Genomic DNA, 6,594 nt, shown 5'->3' with positions numbered 1-6,594 from the left:
GGTATAATATTTGGGGACATGGTACTCAAATGAAACCCCAAATGTGAGAATGGGAAGGGCCACAGTGGGCTGTCACCAAGAGGAAGTCCTTAAAGGTTGCTTGGAAATCATGGCTTATAGACATGGGCATGCAGTAGCACCGAGGGATGGGAAAGCCCACTGAACTTTGTAAAATCTCACGTGGGGAAACTTCCCTTCACCTGTCTGACTTCCTTTAGTAATCATGTCTGACTTAATTCTCCAAGAACTCATTAAAGCTTTTCTTGGCACACTGTTCTCATTCCATGGCTTCGACACCAGAGAAACAAGCTTCATAAATTGCTCCCAGCAGGAGGTTCCTTTTGTTAACTTTGAAAATAAACTCCTTCAACTTCAAAGGCTTGGTGGCCAAGTCAGCCTTCACCCCAGCCATTACCTGATTCTAGAATGGCTTGTTCCTGCCAGTCAGAACTTTCCTGTGTAAGACCCCCGGAAGCTCAGGCCTCCAGGATCTCAGCCCAGGGCCTTGGCCACCCTAATCACCATGCGGAGTCAAAAGCTTGATGCAAACAGCACAAGGCTTTATTATAGTTGTTTAATGAGCTAACCCCATGTTAGCTTGGGCCTTCCATCCATCCACCATGGCAGATGGCTAGGAAAGACAGCTCGAACCGTCTTCATAGAGATCTTATAGGGCAGCGTAAGGGGAGTGTCTAGGAGTACACACAGGCTCAGGATTGATGTGCCTCCAGGCTTGGAGGGTTTGCCCTGTGTTGATTGGTCAACTGGTTGTTATGGCCCATAGGCCCTTCCAGGGTGGTTGCTATGCTCTGTGCATCATTGCTGTGCGCTTGTCCGTAAAACACACCCAGAGCCGTAAAGCATAGCACCACGAGCTAACTTCTGATTGGTTCCTTGCACGAGGCAGGCATCTGAATTCTTAGTGACTAAGACAAGGTCAGACAAGCACGTGTTCAGCTGTTATGGCTGCCGAAATGGGGAGCTGGTCCCTTCACCTGATGGGCATGTTTTCATTTACTCCATCTGCTCACTTTAACTTTCTGTTAACATACTGCTGTGTAGCAGGAGCTACTCAGCTACACTGTTAATTAATTCACTTTCATTCCCATTCCCTATGCTTCCCATCCTCCTGAAGTGGATGCTTCAATGGAAAGTTTCTCTAACTTAGAAGAACCCATGGCAGCTAAGACTAAATCCTAAGCAGGATTCAGAACCCAGGGTCACACCTCACCCAGAGCATCCTATTACTCTGTGTGCCAGATCTGTCTCATAGTACCTTGGATCCTGTAGCTAGAAGAGAAAAAAAGACTACCTGGTTCACAGACCCATAGATGTTACTGACTTCGTGACACTAAGAGCATCATCTAGGCCACAGGTGGCTCAAACCCAGCTCCAGGAAGGTCATTTTGTTTATTACAGAATGTACAGTTTCTACTGAATCCCCTCCTACATATTACCATAAAAATTCACAAATTTATGACTAGCTCTGGGGTCATATTTGTAGGACAAAATAAAAGATAAATGTAGTATTCGTTCCCAATGCAAGATACTCCTGTGGGGGTTTAATTCGAACCACGACAAAGAATGGCAGAGCACAACAATTAAGATGCAGGCAAACTGCTAGATTCAAATTCCAGCTTGACCACGCCCAAGCTGTGTGACTTCAGCAACTGCTTAACTGCTTTGTGATTTGATTTTCTCATCAATAAAATAAAATCAAGACTATCAATCACCTCAGGATTGAAGAGATGGCTTAGTGGCTATGAGCACTGCAATAGCTTTAAGCATCTGCCTCGGTGGACAGATCTGCCCCACCCATATTTCCTTCCGAGTCATGATGGATTAAAGCTCCTCTGAAATCTGAAACTGAAATAAATCTTCCTCTCTAAAATCTGTGTCAGCGATTCTGCCACAATAATACAAAAGGAATACAAAGCTCACTTATCTTCAGCTTCCATATATGGCTTGGGGCTTCTCAACTATTTGATTTAAACTTCCTGTAACTTGTGTTTTCATCATCTGAACCACGATACATAGAAATCACCAGGCCATTAGCTTAAGATGAGAAATTAGCTCATCCTTATGCAGGGTTTTGAACACAGGGTTCCCTTTCAATGATAGGGTATCCTGAGACTAAAACCATTACAGAAGCTACCTAACTTGTAAATCAGAACTTCTTGGTGCCTGGCAACCAGAGTCCAAATCAGGAAATAGACTGACTGAGTACCAAGGATGATGCAACTATGGGATTTGATACATAGCCCTGTCACCCCCAATTACAACTTCCTGTGCTCTCCATATCACCCTCATTGTTCACACTGGTACAAAATAATTATCATTGATTAAGGTTTTATTTTTTTGTTGTTGGTTTATTTGGTTGCTGTTTAAAAAAAAAGAAAGGAAGGAAGGAAGGAAGGAAGGAAGGAAGGAAGGAAATAGAGTATATCTGTGTAGCCTAGGTTGGCCTCAAACTCAGAATTTTCTTGCCTCTACTTCTCAAGTCCTGGGATTACAAGCATATACTAACATGACAGTCCATCAGTTAGTAATTACAAAATAAAAGCATAGGAATAAAAATTATATTTATCTCTTACATATTAAGAACTCCAAGCAAAGATGTTGTTTTTGAGTGATGTTTGAAACCCTCTGTAGCTGTGATCATGGCAAGTTTGTGTCCCTCTGGCCCTGTGAACCTCTCCTCAAGCAAGCTGTCCATTTTATATCCATCACCGTGGCCTCCCTTCTGCCTAAAAGCTTCCAGGGACTCCTCTCACTCCCCATAAAACACAGAAAGCAAGCTTCAGCATAGCGGATGGGGCAAAGCAATCCTGCATCCACACACCCATTCCTAGTCTTCTGCCCCATGTCGTCCATGCCTGCTATTTTCCAGAAAATGCCAGGAGTTTGCAAGCTGTCCCCAAATTCTTTGGTTCTGTCTTTCCCTCCCTAGTGTACTTACTAACCCAGCTCAGATCTGACCTTCATCTCTCAAAGCCCACATCCAATGGAGTGTCTCAAAACAGCTCCACAGCTTATTAAGTCCCTGTGGTACCTTTTACCTGGTCTTGTACTGAAGTTATTGATATATGTCTCCATGTTCCTCAGCAGGTTGCCAGTGCCTGTTGAGATAGTTCATCTGCATGCTCTGGTACACACTAGGATTCAGTAATATAAAAAGGAATGGAAGGAGAACAGGGAGGGAGGGAGGGAAAGAGGGAGGGAGGGAGGGAGGGAGGGAGGGAGGGACGAGGACTGGGTGGCCATCACTACCCACCTCCCAGAAACACAAAGGCCACCCTTCCAAATTAAATTGTATTTCTAAATCACCTATCTGTTCCTTGTGCTTTTGAAGTAACAGCAATAATACTTAAGAGGCAATATTAGCTATATAGTACAGATGAGGACCCCAAGACCCAGAGGCATGTAGGGAAGAGCCAGGGCCAGGGCTGGCATCTAGGGATCAGCTGAGGGTCTGAGCCTTTGTCTCTGAGGACCAAACTTATCTCCCCCTCCCCCTTCCCCTCTCTCCCTCTCTCTTCCCTGTCCCTCTATCCCTGTCTTCCTCTCCCCACACCTCCGTGTGTGTGTGTGTGTGTGTGTGTGTGTGTGTGTGTGTGTGTGCCCATACATATACACACAGAAACACATTTTGGAAGGAACCACAATACAGGAGGGAGCTTTTAGTCTTCTTATTAAAAACAGTCCCACCTAGGCTAACAAAGTCATGGATTAGAGATAGCAATCTATCTTAGGGATTTTTATTTTGTGCAAATATACCAGTGTGGAAATAAACTTCTGAGGTTAAGATTGAAACATTATTTATCTCTATAGGCTTTCTTGAAGTATTGCATACTGATAATAAGTGGAAATTTTCCACATTTACCGTGTTGGGTCTTTGTTGCCAACAAGCATTTCTCTGTAAATAATTGCAAAGTAGTTCTGATGAAGTCTGAAAATAGCCATGGCCATGCTCTTCGTGCAAGGAAGCAATGTGATCATGGCATCTGCTCCCACTTGATGGCTAGCCCTGGGAAGGCCAGGCTGGTCTTACTATCCTCCTCCCTTATAACCTCTTCAAGACTCCTCCAACCTTGTATCTTTTTTTTAAATAACCCACTAACACCAGTTAGTGCTGCCCATATGTATGGGGCTACCCACTGGAGCATGGGGAGTCTACCAGTTGTCGCATCCTCAGAAAAGAGTGATTCCCCCTACTCTAACAGCCAATGCTAATAATTCCTCAGCAAGGGCTGGACCCTGAAGATTACTCACCCCATCTATGCTGAGATTTTGGCTGGCTTCATCTTGTGCAGCTGTGAAAGATGCAATAGCCATGTCATGTCCAGAAGACAGCATTTCTCTCTACCCTACAGCTTTTACATTAGTTCTGCCTCCTCTTCCACAATTCTCCTTGGGCCTGGGGAGAGGGAGTTGGCACAGGTGTTCTGTGTAGGGTTGGGCACTTAGTCTTTTTTTCTCGGGACTTTGACAGTTGTGCAACTCTCTGTTGTCTGATGCCTGGGTTAGTTTTTAATTAATTTTTAAGTTAGCATACAAAATAACAGGTTTTACTATGATACTTTCCTACATAAATGTCATACTTTATTTATTTCATCTCTCAATCCCTTTGCCCTCCCTAAAGCAGAGCTACTTTATTACTTGTGGTGCTCAAGGCTTAGGTGGGATGTGACACTCAAGATATACACATTGAACAAATCGAGTTTTCCAGGATAAACAAGGTAAATGGAAGTGTTTCTAGTAGAGGCTGAACACAACCATATTTTGTATTTGTCCAGCTTTACTCTACTTCTAAACCTTTCTCGTTACTTTTGACTTTGCTCTTGGTATTGTTTGAATCCCCCACCCAATCTCCCAAAAGTATGTGTGTCAAACTTAATCTTCTATGAGCAATGTTAAGGAGGAGTTTAGTCCAGAAGGTTCCTTTCTTACAAATGGATTAAAGCCTACCAGAAAAGTAGTTGTGAATGTATGGTCCATCTCAGTCTGTCACATTCTATGGCCTCCCAAGCTTCTGCCACAGATTGACATAGCAAGAACAGTCTTGCCAGAATTGTCCCCTAGAAATCTCTCTTCAGGAGGCTCAGGATTGATTCTCAGTTTCACATAAACCAAGCATGGTAGAGTATGCCTGTAATTCCAGCATTCAAAAAATGAGATAGGAGGATCAGTAATTCAAGGTCAATCTTGACTAGATAGATAGCAAGTTTGAGACCATCCTAGGCTACATGAGACCTGTCTTTAGGAAAACGAAGAGAAAAAGACAAATTTGTCCCTTGGTTTTAGACTTCCCAGTGACATGACTATGAGCTGAAGAAATTACTATTTTGAGAAATTTTTTTTAAAGATTTTATTTTTATTTATTATGTATACAGTCTTCTGCCTGTATGTCAGCAGAGGACACCAGATCTCATTCAAGGTGGTGGTGAGCCACCCTGTGGTTGCCGGGAATTGAACTCAGGACCTCTGGAAGAACAGTCAGTGCTCTTAACTGCTGAGCCATCTCTCCAGCCCAGAATTACTTTTATTTGTAAGTTTTATATATAAATCTCAGTTATACTGTTATAATAACCCTAAATGGGCTTGTTTTTCCACAGGCTCTGTAAGTTAGGCAAGGCATGTGCTTTTAGTGTCATTAAACAAAGGAGAACTAAGAACCACAGCAAAGTCTAAGGGCTTCATAGAGCTGGTCAGTAAGCAAAGGAGTCCATGCTGGAACACAAGCTTTCAGACTCCTGCACCAACACCCCTCTCTCCTCCTCACCAGCACCCTCTGACCCCCCCCCCATACACACACACACACACACACACACACACACACACACACACACACACAGCCATGGAGCAACTAGTACATGAGTGACAGCCTCCTCCACATTCCACCTGACTCTGGCTGCCTCTCATATTTTCTCTGCTTTTTTTTTCTCCTCTTTGGTGACTTGCCCTAACCCAGACTTCTTCAAAATGCACGTGGTTTCTCGTCTCAACCCCCTTCCTGGACCCTACATGTCTGTTTTTTTCTCATTAGCTTTCACTCACCCGAGCATTTGTTGAAGTCTGCTCTGTGAGAGTTTTGGATTGCAATCTATTTGTACACTAGAGGTTTCCTCTGTGTTTATCTCATTTAAATTCTGGGCGGCCATGTGAGTGGAGATCATAATGAATCACTCTGGGTACTTTTCCACTGAAAATGAATCCAGGGACTGTTAAGAGGCTGGGGCTCATGTGGAAATGCAGCTCCCTGGAATCGGGGATGCTTTATGGTGTGCTAGGCATCTGGGAGTCACAGGCAAGATCTTTGTGGCCATTCTGTGTTGTTCTTTGGGCAGGAGCCATTATCAGCCCCGCTGCCAAGCAGAGGGGAGTAAGCCCTACCTCAGGCATCATGTGGCTACCCAGAACCTAGGTCTGTGGTCTAGACCTTGGGATTCAAAATGTGCTGAGTCTGTTTACCAAGGCTGCATATAGATCTTCCCCAAGGAAGATGTAACCAGTGGACATTCACCAAAGCAGCATGGGGTACCATACAATTATACAGAGGCCCTTTGGAGGAGACAAGTGAGACAAGGGCTGCTG

This window comes from Cricetulus griseus, chromosome 4, assembly GCF_003668045.3.
Source record: "Cricetulus griseus strain 17A/GY chromosome 4, alternate assembly CriGri-PICRH-1.0, whole genome shotgun sequence".
In the NCBI taxonomy this organism is placed as follows: Eukaryota; Metazoa; Chordata; class Mammalia; order Rodentia; family Cricetidae; genus Cricetulus; species Cricetulus griseus.
The sequence above is the reverse complement of the archived record's forward strand: the minus strand, read 5'-3'. Positions refer to the sequence as shown.